Raw genomic sequence first — 12,223 nt, 5'->3', positions numbered from 1 at the left:
TTCCCTAACTGATCAGTAGTGGGAGCTTTGTGAACCTTGTTGAAAATAGTATATTATCCTTTTCTAAACAGTACAGTATTGCTTGTATTTCTTTATCTATCTAGATACCTACAAAAATATTGTTGCCCAGACACTTGAGCTAAGAGCCTCCATGGGCATCTCTCTAAATTATACATAGCCTCTCTCTTATCTCTCAGATCTCTCATTTCTCCAGTGGGTTTTTGGTTTTACTTTGGGCTCCCACCACATCTTCCTCATCCCCCCTTTCTCTGGTTGCTCTCCAAACGGATCACTTTTCCCTTTGAAATATTTTATTTTCCCTTTAAAACCTTTCTTCCTTTCTTTCCTGGGACAAATGAAGGTCTTCTCCACATGAGGCCTAGAAGTCATTAAGGAAGAGAGTGCTGAGACAGATGTAGAGGATGGGTGGAGCCAGTGGTGCTGTTCCTTTGGAGATTAAAATGGTCAAGACCTCTCGGGTATCCCATCCTTGGCCTTGGTGACATTTAAAGTTTCCTAAAGGTATTGCCACCCTTTAGAGTAAAAAGGAAGTGCTCTAAGACTGATGAATCACTGATCTCTACCTCTGAAACTTAATAATACATTATAGGCTAATTAATTGAATTTAAATTTTTTTTAAATGTAAAAAAAGAAAAAAAGAGTACAACAAACCGGAATTATCCCAGTGGGATGAATAGACAGAAAATTGATGATCCCATAATTCCCTTGTTTCTTCAACAAAATAAATGTATATATTTTTCATACTGTTAAAAAACAACAAAAGGAAGTGCTCTCATATGTCCAAACAAAAGCTAATCTCTGTTCTTCCCATCCATACATATTCTAATCCATTTGCTATACTTTTATGGTGAGGATAAAGACGGGCTTGGTGAGGATTACTTGGACTTGGTAGGAGCAGGGGTTGACTTGAGTGTGCGTTTCACTGTATATTTACCCAATACTTGACTGTGGTGGTGAATATTGCCAGTTAACATTTAAGAAGTTATCATGAAACGCCCCTGATGCACTTCGAGCCCACTTTTCCCATCTCAGTCTTGGCTGCTTTACTCCACTTCCTCTTCTGTTCTCTAAAGAAGAACAATCCAAAAAATAAATAAATAAATAAAAAATAAAGAAGAACAATCCATCCCTACTTTGGGTCCCCAGTCTTCCTGTCTGGCCGCTGGTCTAACCACATTCCCTCTACACGAGTCCATGTGACAGTAGAGGTTGCCACCTTCCCAGCCTCTGACTTGTGACAAGGGCTTATTGTCGCTTATCATGGCATCACAGATACTCTGTTCTATGAGGTAGGCCCCTGCTCCTGCCTGCCCGGCCTGACTGCTTGCTTTCCCCAAGGTGTGGCTGTCAAACCCCATGAGTCCCCTGTCCCGTTTCTCCTGCTCAGGCTCTATGCTCCCGCCACCCTCCTCAGCCCCCACAAACTCCTTAGTCTCGTTTCCTCACTACATTTCTCCATGTGAACATTGCCCCCTCTTCAGCTGTGCTAATAAGGACCCTCCCCATGACCTGAGCTCTCTGAGCAGCTGGGTTCTTGCCACACTGTCTTGTAGTATCAGACTGTGTGTGTAATTTAAGAGACTCACCTTGAAAAAGGTTCTAGAGTCAAGACTCATCCCATAATCATACACCTCCCTCTGTAGAATCCCCTAACTACAGCGAAAAGACTTGTCACTGAGCTCTTTTAAACAGTTTGCACTGGGAAGTTGTTTCTGCCCAGCTGATATGGGGTGACTGAAGGAGGCTGAGCACACCTCTCTTACAGAAGCTCTTCAAGGTCACAGTTTACATAAAGGATCACATGCAGGTTACCGGCTGTGGTCTGGGTCCCTTAGGCCACACTTCAGAGACATTTTTTGGATGATAGGTCCCCCCTCGACCTCATGGCGTTTCCTGTGATTCATTAAATTATTGATAGTCCCGTTTCTCTGCCAGAACCCGCCCACTTCCAGGGCCCGCCTTTTCCTTCCTATTCCTTCTGCGTGTAAGGTCTGAGTCTTAGAAAGTCCTGATCAAATAAACTGTACTTGGTGTTCCTCTAAATATGAATGATACTGTTTAGAAAACATTTAAACAAACTGAGGCAGTTTGTTTATTTCTGCCGTTAGGCCTTGAACTTGTCTGGCAAATTTTAAGCTCCTTAAGAGCAGGAGACTACATCTTGCTTCGACAAGTCTGTATCCCCGTTTTATTGCCCACATCACTCAGCAGTTGTCCCAGCCAGCAAACAGTAAGTGGTCAATAAAAGCATTCAAAGCATGTGCCCTTGTGAATCAGCTGTGCGTCCAGGAAATTCTCCCAGACTTCTCCAGGGCTGCTTTGGGTTCTCTAACCCTGATAACATGGAGATTCTTTTTTTGTGTGTTGACATTTTTGTATATTTGATGTTAGGCCAAACATCTTGTGGTTTGTAGACATTTATAACATTCATTATTTTAAAATAAAAGAATAATACTGATTACTTATCACTTCTTTTAGAATTTATGTATTTACAATAGCTTAAACTGTTTAAAATCATAGATTCAGGAGTCAGACTAAGTGTGTTCTTCATTCTATTCTAGTGTTTTTCATACTTTTTTGACAGGGACACATAATGAAAAATAGACTGTATTGTGACTCAGGGGACACACAACACACACACACCCCTATATTCTTAGGTCAGAAGAAAAGGGTCTCAAAACATTACTCACAATATTTAGTGTTCTGCAATGTTTTCTGCTCTATTTCATTTTTAAGCTACTGATGGGGACTTATTAAATTGAAATTAATGCCTACAAAGTTCTGGGCAATACCTGATATGTAGTACTCATTCAGCTAACGTATTTGGTACTTATACATCATTTACAGTTCTTCCACTACTTAACTGGCTTTGTGACCTTGGGAAAGTCCCATGTGAATGTTCAATTTCTTCTATAACATGAAGACACAAGTGATGTCTACCTTTAAACTATGCTGTGAGGATTAGATGAAATGTGAAACACTGAGCACACTGCCTGGCAGGTCATAATCACTACAGTATTAGCAGCTCCTTCAATGTTTTATTGTTATTAAAATTACTTTGTTGAGGGGCATCCGGGTGGCTCAGTCAGTTAAGCATTTACCTTCCACTCATGTCATGATCCCGGGGTCCTGGGATCGCTCCTGCATCAGGAGCTTCTCCCTCTCCCTCTGCCACTCCCCCTGCTTGTGCTCTCTCTCTCCCTCTGCCGCTCCCCCTGCTTGTGCTCTCTCTCTGTGTCAAATAAATAAATAAAATCTTCTAAAAAATTTTTTTGATTACTCTAGTTCGAGCTTCCCATGTTTCTGAAACACTATATATAAAGTATATACTTCATATAACTTCATTTTCCCTTAATTCTGATTATGTATTTTTATATATATATATATTTTTTAATTTTTATTTATTTATGATAGTCACAGAGAGAGAGAGAGAGGCAGAGACACAGGCAGAGGGAGAAGCAGGCTCCATGCACCGGGAGCCCGACGTGGGATTCGATCCCGGGTCTCCAGGATCGCGCCCTGGGCCAAAGGCAGGCGCTAAACCGCTGCGCCACCCAGGGATCCCTATTTTTATATTTTTGAACTAGAAGTATAATTTAGGGGACCCCTGGGTGGCGCAGCGGTTTGGCGCCTGCCTTTGGCCCAGGGCGCGATCCTGGAGACCCGGGATCGAATCCCACGTCGGGCTCCCGGTGCATGGAGCCTGCTTCTCCCTCTGCCTGTGTCTCTGCCTCTCTCTCTCTCTGTGACTACCATAAATAAATAAAAATTTAAAAAAAAAAGTTTAGAAGTATAATTTAGGTATAGTGAAATGTACAGACCTTAAATATTGATGCCCAGATCAATAAGTTTTGACAAGTGCACATATCCATTTGATGTACATCCTCATCAAGATGTAAACATGCCTATCACACCAAAAAGTCATCTTGTGTGTTGCCCTTCCTGGTGACCTATTCCCCTATATCCAGAGGCAACTGCTGTTATAAATTTTCTACCATAAATTATAGGTAATCATTTTTAGTTTGGGGCTGTTGTGAATAAAGCTGCTTCAGACAATTGTGTATAAGTCTTTTTGTGGATTTATGTTTTCTTTTCTTTTGGATAAATACTTAATTGAAAGAAGGCATTTTTCTAACTTTATGATTGATTTCCAGATTTATTTCCAAAGTAGTTTATACTGTTTATACTCCCACCAGCAGTATAGTGAGGGTTTTAGTTGCTCCAATCCTTTCCAACATTTGACATTGTCAGTCTTTAATTTTAACCTTTCGAGTGGCTTTCTAGTCTTGCCTTATTATTGTTTTCTTTCTTTCTTTTTCTTTCTTTCTTTCTTTCTTTCTTTCTTTCTTTCTTTCTTTCTTTCTTTCTCTTTCTTTCTTTCTTTCTTTCTTTCTTTCTTTCTTTTCTTTCTTTTCTTTCTTTTCTTTCTTTTCTTTCTTTTCTTTCTTTCTTTCCTGGGACAAATGAAGGTCTTCTCCACATGAGGCCAAGAAGTCATTAAGGAAGAGAGTGCATCTCTACATCTCTTTGATCACTAATGAGTTGATTACTTTTTCTTTTTTTTTTTTTTTTAATTTTTTTTTTTTTAATTTTCATTTATTTATGATAGTCACAGAGAGAGAGAGAGGCAGAGACACAGGCAGAGGGAGAAGCAGGCTCCATGCACCGGGAGCCTGATGTGGGATTCGATCCCGGGTCTCCAGGATCGCGCCCTGGGCCAAAGGCAGGCGCCAAACCGCTGCGCCACCCAGGGATCCCTGATTACTTTTTCATGTGCTTTTTGGCCACTGGTATTTTATCTTTGGGTCTGTGATCCATCCTTGTTTTTTGTGTACAGAATGAGATAAATGTCAACTCTCATTACACAATCACCTGAATGAAAGAGATTAGGATCTAATGTACCATTAAAATTATACTTTAAAATTCTTAATTTATATTCAGAGGAGCATTAACTTGTTCGGTACTTATTGGATCTCTTTGCACATTTTCTTCCCCAGCTCAAAAAATGATTTAGGTAGACCCTAGCCCAGAATGTATGTGTAATTTGTTTCAACCATATACGTAGACCCCTCCCAATAGAACAAAGACAGCAAAACTGAATATGTTTATTTTAATTTCATTGGAAGTCTTCACAAGACTTTGGAATTTGAATGCTGAAGCAGCTACATTAAGCTGTTAACCCATAGTGTTTTTTTTATTATTTTATTTAAATTTTCGTTAACAGACCGTGAACTATTGGTTTTAGGAGTAAAATTCAGTGATTCACAACTTACATGCCATATCCAATGCTCATCACAAGTGCCCTCCTTCATGCTCATCTCCCATCTTGCCCACGCCCTCCCACTTCCCTCCATCAACCCTGTTTGTTCTCTATAGTTAAGAGTCTCTTATGGTTTGTTTCCCTCTCTCCTTTTTTCCACCTTCCCATATGTTCATTTGTTTTGTGTATTAAATTCCACATCTGAGTGACATCACATGGTATTTGTCTTTCTCTGACTTATTTCCCTTAGCATAGTACTCTCTAGCTCCATCCACGTCACTGCAGATGGCAAGATTTAATTCTTTTTGATGGCTGAGTAATATTCTTGTGTGTGTGTGTGTGTGTGTGTGTGTGTGTGTACACACCACACCTTTATCTCTTCTGTCAGTGCCACAGGAATCCCTAAAATTTGAAGTTTTGAAATCCAGTCACGTGCCTGAGATAAAAGAGCTTGAACACAGGCAGGTTTAAGGCAGGGACTGGACAGGAGCCAGGGACACAGGAGTGGTGATTGATTGCTCTCCTGTGAGGGCTTCCTGAGTAGTGGAGGCCGTGAACTTTCAGCTGGGGGCCACAGGAGCCATTGTCATCCCACCCCTCAGTGCTCCGTAATAGAGGCCAGAGCTGCTTACACCGAGCCCCACCCTCCCGGGCCCTGCAGGTGCATCTCTACCAGGACAAGTCCACAGGCACCAGCACCACAGGCCCCTCCCCCAGAAGACCTGCACAAATACCTGCCCGGCTCTAAGGCTGCTGATCATGCAGTGCTGCAGCGCTTCAGCTCTACAGGAAATAGGATCTAGCTTCCTTTATACCCATATTCTCATTCTATCAACAAGCAGCCTACCAGCTGCAAGTATAACACTTATAGCTATTTGTCCTAAACTTACCATTTTTAGTCTTCAAAAGAATTTAGTGCACTTTAGTCAAATAAAAATAAATGGTTATCTATCTTTATGTAAATAATTGATTTTATAAACATCCGTGGCTGCAAACTGACTCCAAAAGGAATCTTTGAAGCTCATTCTACTTTAAAGTCAGTTTGCTAAATGTATAGGTTAATATTACCTTAAATGATTTTACTAAATGAATCATAGATTTTATTAACAGTGAAATAAAATATTGACCTTACTAAAAATGGTGAGTTAGGAGAGGCTGAGACATCAGGAAAGAGCTAGAAACTGAACATCTGTTCAATGCTTTGAGCATAAGTAGAAATACAGGACATAGGAAGAAGAAAGTGTATGAGAAGTGCTTTTTCCTTTGCATCATTACAGTCTGGCAAGGAGAAAAAACAGAAAACTGGGAAATGTTTAATCATAATGCAGGAGATAAATACCACTTAATGATATTACAGAAAATGTTACAGAGCAGTTCAGGATTAATCACTAAATAAATACTGTTAAACAGGTTCCCGATATGTTTTTAGTGATGTATTACTTTGGAGTTGTCTGTGGATTGGTGAGAATCTTAAATCTCCAGGAGCAGGTTTAGTCATTGGGTCTAAAATGAAGGAAAACCTAGACTTTAAACTCGGTTGTTGAAAAATTAATTCCTATTTATAGTACTTACTACGTACCAGGTACTTATAAGAACCATGTTATATTTATTACTCATTTAATTTTTACAACAAACCTATAGGTAGATTGTTACCCTCATTTTACAGATGAGAGATCTGAGGTACAGAGAAGTTAAGGGAATTGCTGAGAGTATATAGATAGAAAGTCGTAGAGCCCAGATACAATCCCAGTTCTGGTAGGCTCCAAAGCCAAAAATTATTAAAGAAAATAAATGTATAGAAAAGGCTGAATTTGAGGAAATAGCATTAATGGTTAAGTGGAAAGAAAACTGGATTTTCAATAATATGTGAGAAGTATTTTTTAAATGATGAAAATTTTCATGTCAAAGTTTGTACTATTTTCAAAAATTAAAGTTGAATTCAAATGTGGCTAAATCCTCTCTGATTAATATTGTCAAACATTGAAATTCAGTTTTCTTTGAGCAAGTAAAAGGAACTTCAGAACAGAGGGCACATTTCTTATAATGTTGTTGTCATCTTTATCCAGAATGGTGGTTGCTTTATTTCTAGTTACTCAGGTAGCTACTTATAGTTTATCAGGGACTCCAGAGTATAAATTATTTGAGGATTAGTAGATTCAACTTGTGTGTGAAAAGGACAGCTTTTAACATGCTTTTGGTGCTGCATTAAGTACAACCATCCTGGAATTGTGTTCTCTGGTCTTTCTGGTCTCTGGTATAGAGAGATATTTAGATATTTTTAAGGTACAAAATTTGTATTGCTGATTACTTTTTTTTTAATATGGTGAAAAAATTTATATTTAGATTTATAGGTGGCTGGACTCCGTTAACATGATCCTAATTTTGTTGGCAACATCCAAAATATCATTGTCAGGAGCCAGTCGAACATATGCTTTCTTCTCTCCATCAGGCCTGATCAAGGTGTTGACCTTGGCAACATCAATGTCATAGAGCTTCTTCACAGCCTGTTTGATCTGGTGTTTATTGGCCTTGACATCCACAATGAACACAAGTGTGTTGTGTCTTCTATTTTCTTCATGGCTTACTCGGTAGTCAGGGGGAACTTGATGATGGCATAGTGATCAAGCTTGTTTCTCCTGGAGGCTCTTTCGAGGATATTTGGGCTGCCTTCGGAGACGCAGGGTCTTGGGTCGTCGGAATGTAGGTGACTGACGACGTATGGATCTTTTTTTTGTGACTATGCACGCCTTTCAGCACCGCTTTCTTAGCTTTCAAAGCCTTTGCTTTGGCTTCGGCTTTGGGAGGGGCAGGGGCTTCCTTCTTTGTCTTCCTTGCCATCTTTGTGCCATCTTTCCCTGATTACTTTTTAAAGTAGCACTTCAGAATTGGCAATAAATTGCAGAGATGTATCCTAATCCCTTTGTGGTACCAGTCTGAGTCTTGAAAATAAAACGTGTACTTGAATGCAAACCCCCAGTTAAGTGGGTTTAAAATCTACACTTTTAGATTTGGAACCATTTTTCATATTGGTGATTATCATCCAAAGAATAAAGGGGTTGATTTCCTCTTTTAAGATTGGAAAAAAAAAAAAGCACAGATAGATAGATACACACATACACATTACTGTAATAGTATACTATTTTACTATACCATATATGTTGTACTGCTTTATGTATTGTTATACTATTTATATATATTATATGTGATATTTGTAAGAGTATAAATAATATTGGGGAAGGGAGAGGAGGTGACTTGTTTCATATTTTTGAAGTTTGTGATAGCAAAGCTGAAAATGTTGGAGAGCGAGCAAAGCAGACTCTGAGGATATTATATAATTTTACTTTAAGCTTTCAGTAGTGGTGGTGTTTCATTCAGTCTGTGACAGGAAAAATGAGTAATAGATGACTACTGTGTTTTGTCTGCTGTAACAATACCCTTTATCAGTGAATCTGTCTAACCAGCCAATTATATTCCCGTTGTCTGAAATTAAAGAACATGATGTTTTCTGACAATGTAGAAATTTCTGTTCAATTAAAATATATGTTGTCGGTAAAGTGAAAATAATGAAATTGCAAAAAATTGATTGATTTTAGCTGTAGTACTGAATTCCTCCCCAAAAAAGTCAAATCCATATCATTTAAAAATTTTTATAAAATAACTGAAATACCATTAAAGTATTAAAACTCAGCCTTGACCGTAGGGACTTGGTCTCTAAATTTTACTTAAGATGTAAACAGTGGTGGCGTATCTAGTCATCCACCTTGTGGTAGCCAGCTGCCAAGACAGCCTCTACTGACACCCCACCCCCACCCCGCAGCTGATAGTCACGCCCTTGTGACCAAGAGAATACATCACAAGTGATGGTATGTCACTTCTGAGATTGTTACAGAAGACATTGGAAGGCCCATCTTAGTGGCAGTCTCTCTCTCTGCCCTCCCCCTTCTCTCGCCCTCCCCTCCCTTTCTTTCTCTCTCTCCCTCTCTCTCTCTCTCTCTCTTTTTCTCTCTCTTCCCGTCACTTGCTCTGTGGGAAGCCAGCATATGCAAGGAACCAAAGCCTGTGCCAACATCCCAGTAAGCTAGGAACTGGATGCACCAGCCTTCGCTGTGTCTTCAGATGACTGCAGCTTTAGCCAACAGCTCCACTGCTACCTCAGGAGACAGAGTCAGAACCACCCTGCTCAACCCCTCCCAGACTCCTGACCATCAGAAACTGTGGGAGATTTAAAAAAAAAAAAAAAAAAAAAAAAAAAAGGTTTACTGTTTGCACTGTTAAATCTGAGAGTGATTTGTTATGCAGGAATGGATAACCAATACACACCTCCCCTAAAGCTCTTTTCATTCAATTCTTAACATCTATTTTTGGTTGTTGTTATTATTTGTTCTGTTAAACCTGTCATCCCTACAATCCACCCAAGGCATTAAATTGGTTGAAAAAGGGGCAGCCTGAGTGGCTCAGCAGTTTAGTGCCGCCTTCAGCCCAGGGCGTGATCCTGGGGACCTGGGATTGAATCCCATGTCGGGCTCCCTGCGTGGAGCCTGCTTCTCCCTCTGCCTGTGTTTCTGTCTCTCTCTCTCTCTCTCTCTCTCTCTCTCTCTGTGTGTGTCATGAATAAATAAATAAAATCTTTAAAAAAAATTGGTTGAAAAATACCATATTCCATCTCCCATTTTCCAATCCAGTGTTTGGTTATAATAAATACAGACTTTGAATTCACTTTTCCCATATCTGGGCCCCCTATTAGAATGTACTTAAAAGAATTGTTTTGTGACAAGGAGCTCTTTTTAGATTATTCCACAGATTCTTTTCATTTATGTGCAAAACCACCAATTTTGTATAACTTGTAATTACTATGCAAGTGATTATGGAATTACTGTGAACTACTTCAGGAGAAAACAGACAGCTTAACAACTGTTCTCAGAGAAGTCTGAGACCTCACCAAAGAAGCTCTTCATCTATTACTGGTAACTCAGTGATACTTAATAATTATACAGTTATACAGGATAATAACAGCATGGGTTTTTAAAAGGCAGGTTTTTAAGGATTAGTTAACTATACTCCAACCTGAGAGACAGCATCTCAGCAGATCTGTCACAGTCATGAATTATACTCCTAGCTCCTGCTCCCCCAATACACTTCCTCTGTGTTGCTCTGAAAGGGAGAAGGCTGTAGAAATACTCAGGTTTCCGTTTCCTTTTCTGCCACCAAAGTCAGGACCAATAATCCTTCCTTTACCATCGCTCATCAGACAGAAATGAGAATCATGAATAAAGCAAGGTGATAAGAAAGGCGGCATTTCAAAATGTTTTTCAGAGAGTCTTTTTTCCTCTTGCCTCATTTGCCTAAGCATTTTAATTTTTTTAAAGATTTTATTTATTTATTCATGAGAGACACAGAGACAGAGAGAGAGGCAGAGACACAGGCAGAGGGAGAATCAGGCTCCATGCAGGGAGCCTCACTTGGGACTCCATCCCAGGTCTCCAGGATCACGCCCTGGGCTAAAGGCGGTGCTAAACCTTGAGCCACCTGGGCTGCCCACTAAGCATTTTTCTGAACCTGGATTTGCCTTTAGGACATTAATAGCTACAAACAAGGACTTTCATTGAATCCTGGATTGTTAATCTCAAGGTTTTACACCTCAACTGAAAGAAACAGATGTTCTTGGCGAAAGGAAAATATTGATGAGTCTGTTATTTGACACTGTTCCTTTTTAAAGTGCAACTAATAACTGTTTTTTTCTGTTTTACTCTTGCCATGATTTTAAAAAAGAATTAAAATAGCCAATTCAGGAATTAGTCTATCTTTCTCCATCCTAAAATGGAATATATAGACTATTTTGAAATTTTACTGAGGATTTTCTTTTTAGTTGGGAGCTAAAAAAAATAGAAGTCTATCTTAGATTTTCAAATTCACATCCCCTTTAATTCACATGCTTACACACACACACACACGTGCATGTGCACACACTTGTAGTAAGGAAGATGGAAGATGGTTATTTTAAGATGGTAACTTGAAGGAACAAAACAGGTTGGGTCTTCATATTTCCAGTATATCGATTTTATCCAAATACCCCAAAAAAGTCATCATTCAGAATGGTTGTAATTAAGGGCCCCTGGCAGGGTCAGTCCGAGGAGCGACTGACTCTTGATCTCCAGGTCATGAGTTCAAGCCCCATGTTGGGTGTAGAAATTAGATGAAAAAAAAAATCTTAAAAAAAATTTTTTTAATGATTGTAGTTAAGCCAAAAGTAAAACCCATGGCTTCTAATGCTGCTTTGAAAACTTGCAAATTGATACCAAGACAAATTTATAGCATAAGGCAAAGTGATTCCTTGGTCTTGAACTTGGACAGTCTAATGAAGGAAGCATCATCACATTTTTAGCACTGAAAGATACTTCTGTGTTAAACCCCATGCTTGCTTTATTGTCTTGAGGGGGGTCATTTTGTTTTCACTGAATTGTGAATTTCCCTTTCTTATCAAATGTGCTCCTCTGTGGATGATGGTGGTAAGAAAACCTAGCTCCGCCCCCCCCCCCCAAAAAAAAAGTAGAAAAGAAAAAGAAAACCTAGCTTCAGATGAAATACTTTTTAAAAAATTGATAAATGACAGTAGTTTTCATAACTAGATTTCATTTGAAAGCTTTAAATTATACAGTACTTGGTTTTTGAGGAAGTTTCTTCAATGCTGTATTAACACTTCATTTTTGTTTTCCTTGTAAAATGTCTCAGGAACCTTTTTAATGTCAGTGCAGTAAAGTGACTGTCAGTGTCTTCACCTGCATATAATATCTGATGCTCACATGAGCTACAACTTCAGGTCCCCCCAAGAAGAGCAGACCGAGTAGGGAAGCCAAAGAATAGCTTTCCACTCCCTTTCTGACCCTTGGCTCCAACTTGGCACCCAGGGCCAAAGCCCTAAAGCAGACTCCAACACCAACTGCA

At 39.4% G+C, this 12,223-nt stretch overlaps 1 protein-coding gene across 3 annotated transcripts in view; it reads left to right on the top strand.

The window, feature by feature from the left end:
* Positions 1 to 12,223, top strand: part of LOC119877186 (CTTNBP2 N-terminal-like protein) — a 41,266-nt gene that overhangs the window by 18,875 nt on the left and 10,168 nt on the right. The window lies entirely within an intron of this gene.

This window comes from Canis lupus, chromosome 17 (assembly GCF_011100685.1).
Source record: "Canis lupus familiaris isolate Mischka breed German Shepherd chromosome 17, alternate assembly UU_Cfam_GSD_1.0, whole genome shotgun sequence".
Classification (NCBI taxonomy): domain Eukaryota; kingdom Metazoa; phylum Chordata; class Mammalia; order Carnivora; family Canidae; genus Canis; species Canis lupus.
Note: the sequence above shows the minus strand (reverse complement) of the source record. Positions and strands in the feature narration are given on the sequence as shown.